The 9,463-nt window shown below is 38.2% G+C and overlaps 1 pseudogene; it reads left to right on the top strand.

Annotated features, from left to right (window-relative positions):
- Positions 1 to 2,575: 2,575 nt before the first annotated feature.
- On the top strand, positions 2,576 to 3,469 carry LOC100409606 (ribosomal protein S2 pseudogene; annotated as a pseudogene).
- The last annotated feature ends 5,994 nt before the right edge of the window (positions 3,470 to 9,463 follow it).

The raw sequence follows: 9,463 nt of genomic DNA on the forward strand, positions 1-9,463 counted from the left end.
TGTACAGATTTTGCCAAAGAGCAGATTTGCACCTTAGGAGAACCTTGTCATGCTTTTATTTCAATGCTCAATTTACAGAAAAAAACACATAATACTGTTTTTTGAATCTAGTCAATATCCTTTTCTGCAAGATTAATTTCCACAATTGTTCCACCAAGGAGGAAAATAAAATTAAAGACAGAATTGAAATAGAATATGTAATAGTTAACATTAGGACTAGGTCATTAAGAAAAATCATAGTAAGCAAAAATAAGTGTCCCCTCCCAGCTTAGCCCAACTAACTGCAGCTGCAAACTTATCTCACAGCCCACATTCCAAGCTAGTCATAAAACCTGCATTTAGAGAAAGCAGAGGCAAAGCAGACCTGGTACCACCCTCTCTCTACATAGATAAGAGCACCAGAGCATATCTTTAGGTAGCCCGCACACACTTCTGCAATTCCTAATGTTCTGGTCTCCTAGAGTGTCTTCCTCAACCTTTTGACCTCTTACCTAAGCTTCAAAGTTATAAAGTCAAATCACAAAGCCCAAGATTGTAAAACCTAACTTTCTTTGTCCAAAACAGGTTTCCTGCCTTGTTTCCCGCCTCAAATTGTATAAAAGCAATGGTTCTGTTCGTTCGGGGCTGGTGGCCATTCCTGGCAGTGAAGCCACCATCAGCTGGAGCGCCAATAAAGAGATTTTCCTGTATCTCTTGGTCTCTCTGTTCTTCTCAGCTGGAACTTCCCCACCCCGCCCCCCACTTCTTTGAACCTTTGGCTTTTTTCTAATTAACCTAAAACAATCCTTTACCCCTAGGCAAAAGTTTACATTTCCATGCCTTCTTATAACCTTTTACTAAAAAACATATTTTACTGTTCTTATACACCTTCTATGTAAATCTATTTCTAGTAGTTTCAGTTAACTCCTATTAATTTTTAACTTTAAAGTCAAACTTGGTAATTTGCTTTACTTGTGTGCTAACTACAGCCAAGGTTTGCTTTCCTAGTTAAGGGTGTGGTTAGTTCCCTAGTCCCCCGGCCTTACCAGTTGTGAAGCCAGCAAGTCAAATAGTTCTCAAAACACAAAAAGCAGTTTATAACCTCAAAACACTTAGCAAACCTTACATCTGACCTGAATTTTACCAATAGTCTTTAGGGCTGTTTTTACTTCTTAAAGATTAAAGTCATGTGGACTGACAGGTACTACAACTTTTAACCTCCCTTTAAAAAATTTTAGATCCAAGTGTTTGTCTTTCATTAGGCCAAATTAATTAGAGCTCTTTTTACAAAAATCATACACAGTACACACATAGACAGGTAGAAGCAAACCCAGTCACTGGGTGGGGCCCTTTAAGAGACAGGGCTAGGAAAACATACAGAGATCAAACCAGAAAGAAACTTATTCCCTAAGGCAAGATTGCCAAACAAAGCCTTGCCAGCAGTTACAAGCCATGCTCTCAGGATGTAAAACAAGATGGAGGCCTGATTTCACACACAAAAACTGTGCAGAAAATATGAACAGCAATAGCTGGGGAGGCCTGGCCTAGCAAAACATATTCCAAAAGAAAGAAAAAAACTTTAAAAGTCAACCTGCTGATGGGGTGGAGAAGGAGAAAGAAAAGAAACAATTTAAAATTGCTTGGGAAAGAACCTCATATTCTTAATCCAAGTGGTTCCTCCACCAGGGAGAAAAGTTTAATTACTGTAATTACTGTCCAGTGGAGCTGAATCTCTTGGCTGGGGAAGGGGAAGGCTGCAGTGATACCTGGCTAGGAACCAGCCGGCTGGCGGTGTGGGACCCTTGGACCCTGCATCCCAGGCCCAGCAGGGAGGAGCTGCAGGGAGCTGCTGCTCACCAGTTCATTCCAAAAAAAGGAAGAAAAAGGCCATTAAGATTGAAAAGGCTCAGAAGGGAGAGGGAAAAAGAACTTTTGGGTTGCATCTCACCTACCACTTTTCAAGCCCCACATCGCATGCCAAAAATGTTGCAGGACTTTTCCTTATTTCAGCTAAAGATGGAGTCCTTGTCTGTCCCATGGCCATGAAAATTTAGGCTTGCAGACAGTTTGAAAGGTGAGTAAAGCAGCGTTTAATTGTGCGACAAAAAAAAAAATAGGGACTCTCGCAAGATTCTCTGAGGATTCCCTGCCACCTGGCTCAGTGAAACATAGCATCTTATTTGATCCTAATAATGAATAAGTTATTCAGGAGGCATTATTGTTTTCATTTTACAGATAAGAAAACAGAAAAGATAACTTGTAAGATATTACACAAGCAGTAGGCAGTATAGCAGAAACTTACTGCAATAAGTAGTATCTGACTCAAAAAATCCTATTACCACTATTACAATGTTTCACTGCATATTTAAATATGGCCTCACCTACAGTTTACCAAAAACACTTGATTTTCATTATTTCTCCATCTCTACATAAATAACAGTTTAAAATTAGATGTTAACATAAGTGTTTATGAAGCTTATTCACATATTTTGTTTTATTTGTACCACTCAATAGTTCTGTGAAATTGGCAAAAATGTCACTATTTTCTCCATTTTAAAGATTAATTATTTGAGCTTCTTCTCTGATAAAACATCAAATGGCGGATGACACCGGTGCAGCGGGGGGGGGGGGGGGGGGGGGGCGGGGCGGAGGCCCTGGGATGGGGAACCGTGGTGGCTTCCGTGGAGGTTTCGGCAGTGGCAACTGGGGCCGGAGTCGCAGCAGTGGACGGGGCCGGGGCCAGGGCCAAGGCCGCGGAGTTCATGGAGGCAAAGCCGAGGATAAGGAGTGGATACCTGTCACCAAGTTGGGCCGCCTGGTCAAAGACATGAAGATTAACTCTCTAGAGATCTATCTCTTCTCTCTGCCCATCAAGGAATCTGAGATCATTGACTTTTTCCTGGGGGCCTCTCCTAAGGATGAGGTTTTGAAGATTATGCCGGTGCAGAAGCAGACCCGTGCTGGCCAGCGCACCAGGTTCAAGGCGTTTGTTGCTATTGGGGACGACAATGGTCACGTCAGTCTCGGTGTTAAGTGTTCCAAGGAGGTGACCACTGCCATCCATGTGGCCATCATCCTAGCCAAGCTCTCCATTGTCCCCGTGCGCAGAGGCTACTGGGGGAACAAGACTGGCAAGCCCCACACCATCCCTTGCAAGGTGACAGGCCGCTGTGGTTCTGTGCTGGTGTGCCTCATCCCCAAGCCCAGGGGCATTGGCATCATCTCAGTGCCTGTGCCCAAGAAGCTGCTCATGATGGCTGGTATTGATGACTGCTACACCTCAGCTAGGGGCTGCACTGCCACCTTGGGCAACTTCGACAAGGCCACCTTTGATGCCACCTCTAAGACTTACAGCTACCTGACCCCCGATCTCTGGAAGGAGACTGTATTCACCCAGTCTCCCTATCAGGAATTCACTGACCACCTTGTCAAGACCCACAACAGAGTCTCCATGCAGAAGACCCAAGCTCCAGCTGTGGCTACAACATAGGGTTTTTACACAAGAAAAATAAAGTGAATTAACATTGCAAAAAAAAGGATTAATTATTTGAAATGTATATTGGTTAACAAACTTTTGAAAGTGAACAGCTACTAAAATGACAGTGTCCAGACCTAAACCTAAAAGTTACAAGTCTAAATCCCTGACATTCAAGAGATCACAATGACTTAAACAATTCTGTGTGTTTCTTTGGATATTGTAGTGGTTTTTTTTTAAAGCATCCTAATTTATTGTTATTTTTATTATGAGCTAAAGTACAGCTTAAGAAATGATCAAAATGTAAACATCTATAAATTGTGATAACATTCAAATGATCAGTACTCAAAGAAAGTACACAAATAGCCAACAAGTACATAAAAAATGTTCAACATCAATGTAATTAGTCATTAGGTAAATGCAAATTAAACCACAATGAGATACCATTTCATGCCTACTATGATGGCTATACTCAACAAAACAGAATATAAGTGTTGGCATGTATGTGAAGAAATTGGAATTCTTGTGCATTGCTGGTGGAAATGTAAAATGGTTCAGCTACTGTGGAAAACAGTTTGGCAGTTATTTGAAAAGTTAAACATAGAATTCCAACATGTTCCAAAAATTCCACTCTGAAGTATTTACCCAAGATAAATAGAAATATGTATTTAAACAAATATATAAACTTGCATGTTCATACCAGCGCTATACACAATAGAAAAGTGGCAGAGATGTCCAAACAGATGAAGAAATATTTGTACATACAGTATTATTCATCCATTAAAAAAAATTAAGTACTGACACATGCTACAATGTGGATGAACCTCAAAACATTATGCTAAATGAAGTGAGCCAGACGTAAAAATTCACACATTGTATGATTCAGTTTATGTGATATACACAGACTAAATAAATACATGGAAAGCAGATTGGTAGTTACTAAAAGCAGTGGGGAGAAAAGAATTTCAAACAAATGCTGAGTGGCTACAGGATATTTTTGGCATGTGATTAAAATATTTTGGAACTAGATTCAGGTGGTAGTTGCACAAAATTGTAAATGTACTATATTGCACTAAATTGCTCACTTTAAAATGGTTAACCTTATGTTGTGTGACTCATACTTCAATAATAAATTTTTGAAAAGGAATTAAAAATCTTTGGAATCTAGGGCCAGCTCCCATTTAGGGTACAATAAATTTCACAGTCATAAAATTTTGTGTTCAAAGATCTAACTTAAACTATCAAAGTAACAGATTTACAATCTATTTCCCGATTTGCAGACAAAGAAAAAATAAACTAAAAACTGTATGGTAAATACAGAAATTTCTGGATTTTTCTCATTATTTAAGGAGGAAATTCCAAATCTTTAACTTCATCTGTTTTTCTCTTGGCTGTTGAATCTCTCTAGTAATTGTTTTTCTTTCACTTATTTGTACTTTTTAGTTCCAGGATTTTAATTCAGTTCCTTTCTATAATTTTCACCACTTTTTTCATATTCTCATTTTGTTCAGACATTGTGTGTTTTTTTTCTTTTGGTATACTTTAGTTATTCACAAATGGTTTACTTTTCTGAACATATTTAAGACAGTTGATTTAAAGTCATTGTCTAGAAAATCAAATATCTAGCCTTTCTCAGGAACAGTTTCTGTCAATTTATGTTACTCCTGTGAATGGGCCAGTACTTTTTGGGGTTTTTTGTATGCCTTTTAATTTTTCTTGCAAACTGGCATATACCATATTTTGATGTGGTAACTCTGGATATACTATCTTTCCCTTTCTCCAGGGTTTGCTGTTGCTGATTCTTGGGGACTGTTGTCTATTTCTTTAGTGATTTTTCAAATTGTATTTGCAAAGACTATCTTCCATGTTATGTGTGGTCATTGAAGTTGCTGTCTGATATCTCAGTTGGGCACTTGGTTACCTGACAGTGATTTCCTTAAATGCCTGAAGCCAATGATAAAAATAACATTCTCCTAGTCTTTGCAGCTTAGCTCTGAGCTGATGACTTTCCCAGTTGTTACTCAAAGTTACCTTAAAATCTACCTTAGTACTCATATTCTGCTTGTCTGAAGCACAAATCTGACAGAGGTGCAAGCCTATATCCTTTTAGGTCATTAAGAAGCATGTATTTGATACTGAGCATGCCTGTACACAGTGGCCATTCAGAAACTTTATTTCCCCAGTACGTTTCATCTTAGCCTCCAGTTTCCCAGATTATTTGGTCTGTCTGTTACTTTCCCCAACTGCCATCACTTGCCTCAGAAGGTATACATTATATCTTTAAATATTTTGATAACTGCCAACACTGTCCAAGAACTGCTTCATTCCAATAAAGGGATGCAAAACAAAGGTCAGCCTCACTCCTAGTCTTTCAGGGAACCACCAGAAAGGTCAACATGTACATCCATGATATGAATGTGTTGTTTTAAGAAAGTCCATATTAGGCTCCTGGCACTAGCAAGATACACCAAGAATGCAGGTGGCTATCTACTAGGCTGCTGCCCTATTGGAAAATGGGGGATGGTAAGGAGGTGATCAAAAGTGCTAAAACATTCTGTTACCAAATTTCAACTCTGCTTTTATTCACATAGAAATTCTATATTATTTAAAATTTTAGATTAGATTTTTCAAAGTTATGAAGAATTTGATTCTATCACTCCTTTTCAGCTTGTTGTTTCAGTGGAGAAAACAACATTTGTGTACCTTAATCTGCCATTTTCCATGATGTTAATTGAAAGAATTTCAGTGAGGTATATACCTGGCTCAAGGACTAATACCAACCTTAGATAGGAAGTGAAGTCATCAACTTAAGACCAAGCCACAGATCTTATGATAGAAATGAGACTGACTCCCAGAATTCATTACTGATTTACAAACACTGGATTTTAATGAGATTGAGTGTAAGTGTATTACAGAACACATTACATTCACTGGACTATTAGCAGAAGGAAAACACCAATAGAAGGTTATGAAAAAAGTTATCATAAAGGTTTCTATGTGGATTCTTAATTTATCTTGTGAGTACCTCTTCTAGAAAAAAAAAAGTGAGTTCCAAATCAGGTTTAAAGGTATTACCTGAAAACCTGTGCTTTCTGGAAAAAAGCAAAACTCCATATCTACACTAAAAAGTTAAGTTTCTAGGGGCTGGTAAAGCACAGCCATGACAATTAAAGTTATCATGATACTACAAGCATTCTCATTTCTGTTTTCTTTTCAAAGATACATAATAAACTATACCCATTAAAAATATTGCCCAAATCAACCTTGAGCAAAACCAATAAAGCCAGGGTCATCAGACTACCTGGTTTGAAAATCTACTACAAAGCTATAGTAATCAATACAGCCTGGAGCCACTGGTATAAAAACTGACACAATTGGAAGAAAATAGTGAGCCCAGAAATATATTCGAACATTTATAGTCAATGGATTTTAGCAAAAATTCCAAGAACACACAATAGTGAAAGGACAGTCTCTTCAATAAATGGTACTGTGAAAACTAGATATTCACAAGCAGAAAAATTAAATAACTTAATTTCACACCATATACAAAAAAAAAAAAACCCTCAAAGTAAATACTTAAATACAATCCATGAAATTTCAAAACTACTAGACAGAAACCTAGGGAAGAACTCTATGGCATTGGTCTAGGCAAAGATTTTTTAAATATGACCCCAAAAGCAAAGACTAGAAAAGAAAAAGTATACAAGTGAGATTATATTACACTTTTAAAAGCTTCTTCAAAGCAAACACTCAACAAAGTAAAGAAACAACCTACAAAATGGGAAAAATATTTTCAAACCATCATCTGATAAGTAGTATATCTAAAATATGTGAGGAACTCAAATAACAACAGTAAGAAAAAAAAGTTATTTTATAAAATGAGACATTTCTCAAAAGAATACATGAAAATGGGAAACAGGTATATGAGGAAAATGCTCAGCATCACTAATTATCAGAGAAGGGCAAATTAAAACCACAGTTAGATTGCTATTGAAAATGGCTATTGTTGAAAAGACAATAGATAACAAGCATTGGCAAGGATGTGCAGAAAAGGGAGCCATAGTACACTCTTAGTATGAATATAAATTAGTACAGCAATTATGGAAAACAGTATGTAGGTATGTCAAAAAATTAAACATGGAAGTACCATATAATCAAATAATCCCCTTCCTGGGTATATATCCAAAGATAGAAAATCAATATGTCAAGGAGGTATCTGTACACCCATGTTTATTATAGCACTACTCACAACGGCAAAGATATGGAATCATACTAAATATCCATCAGTAGATGAACAAAGAAAATTAGATAGATAGATGATAGATGGATAGACAGATAGAGAGAGAGAGAGAGAGAGAGAGAGAGAGAGAGAGAGAGAGAGATGATATTAGTCTCACAGTACTTTATAAAGGAAAGAAGTTTAATTGACTCACAGTTCCACATGGCTTGTGGGGCCATAGGAAATGTACAATCATGGTGGAAGGCACCTGTTTACAGTGGGGAAAAAGAGAGAATGAGTGAATGCTGAGTGAAGGAAGAAGCCCCTTATGAAACCATCAGATCTCATGAGAACTCACTCCCTATCATTCTTGACTTTTGTGTACCCGCAGGCTCAACATCACATGGAAGCTGCCAAGGCGTGGGGCTTGTACTTTCTGAAGCCACAGCCTGAGTTGAACCTTGGCCCCTTTTAGCCATGGCTAGAGCCCAAGTCTCTAGGCTGCACAAAGCAGAGGAGCCCAGGGTGCAGCCCACAAAACCATTTTTTCCCTGCTAGGCCTCCAGGCCTGTGATGGAAGGGGCTGACATGAAGGTCTCTTACATCCCCTGGAGACATTTTTCTCATTGTCTTTGAGATTTACATGTGGCTTCTTATTACTTATAAAAATTTCTGCAGCTGGCTTGAATTTCTCCCCAGAAAATGGTTTTTTTCTTTTCTTTTCTATCTATCACATTGTCGGGGTGCAAATTTTCCAAACTTTTATGCTCTGCTTCCTCTTGAATGATTTGCTGCTTAGCAAGTTAAAATTTCCAATGATCTCCAGGGCAGGGGCAAAATGCTACCAGTCTCTTTGCTAAGCACAGCAAGAGTCACCATTGCTCCAGTTCCCAAAAAGTTTCTCATCTCCATCTGAGACCACCTCAGCCTGTACTTCATTGTCTATATCACTATCAGTATTTTGGTCAAAGCCATTCAACAAGTTTCTAGGAAGTTCCAAACCTTTCTACATCTTCCTGCTTTCTGCACCCTCCAAGTTTCTAGGAAGTTCCACACTGTCCCACATTTTCCTGTCTTCTTTTGAGCCCTCTGAACTGTTCCAACATCTTCCTGTGTCCAGTTCCAAAGTTGCTTCTAACTTTTCAGGTAACGTTATAGCAGCACCCCATGCTCTGCAGTACCAGTTTACTGTATTAGTCTGTTCTCACATTGCTAACGAAAAAATACCTGGAGAAAACAGAACCCTCACACACTGTTGATAGCAATGTAAATTAGTACAGTCACTATGGAGAACAGTTTGGAGGTTCCTCAGAAAACTAAAAATATAACTACCATATGATCCAGCAATCTTTTGGCTAGGTATATGTCCCAAAGATAGGAAATCAGTATATCAAAGAGGTATCTACACTCCTTCATTTACTGTAACACTAATCACAATAGCAAAGATTTTGAATCAATCTAAGTGCCCATAAGCAGATAAATGTAGATACAAAATGTGGTACACATAGACAATGCAGTACCATTCAGCCTTAATAAAATGAAATTCTATCATTTGCAACAACATGGATGGAACTGGAGGACACAATGTTAGGTAAAATAAACCAGTCACAGAAAGACAGACTTTACCTGTTCTCACTCATTTGTGGGAGCTAAAAGTTAAAACTATTACATTCATATAGACAGAGAGTAGAAGGATGATTACCAGAGGCTGGGAAGTCTTATAAGGAGGAAGTGAGGGAAATGGGAATGGTTAATGGGTACAAAAATGTAGTTAGATAGAATAAATGCCA

Source organism: Callithrix jacchus, chromosome X (assembly GCF_049354715.1).
Source record: "Callithrix jacchus isolate 240 chromosome X, calJac240_pri, whole genome shotgun sequence".
Lineage (NCBI taxonomy): Eukaryota > Metazoa > Chordata > Mammalia > Primates > Cebidae > Callithrix > Callithrix jacchus.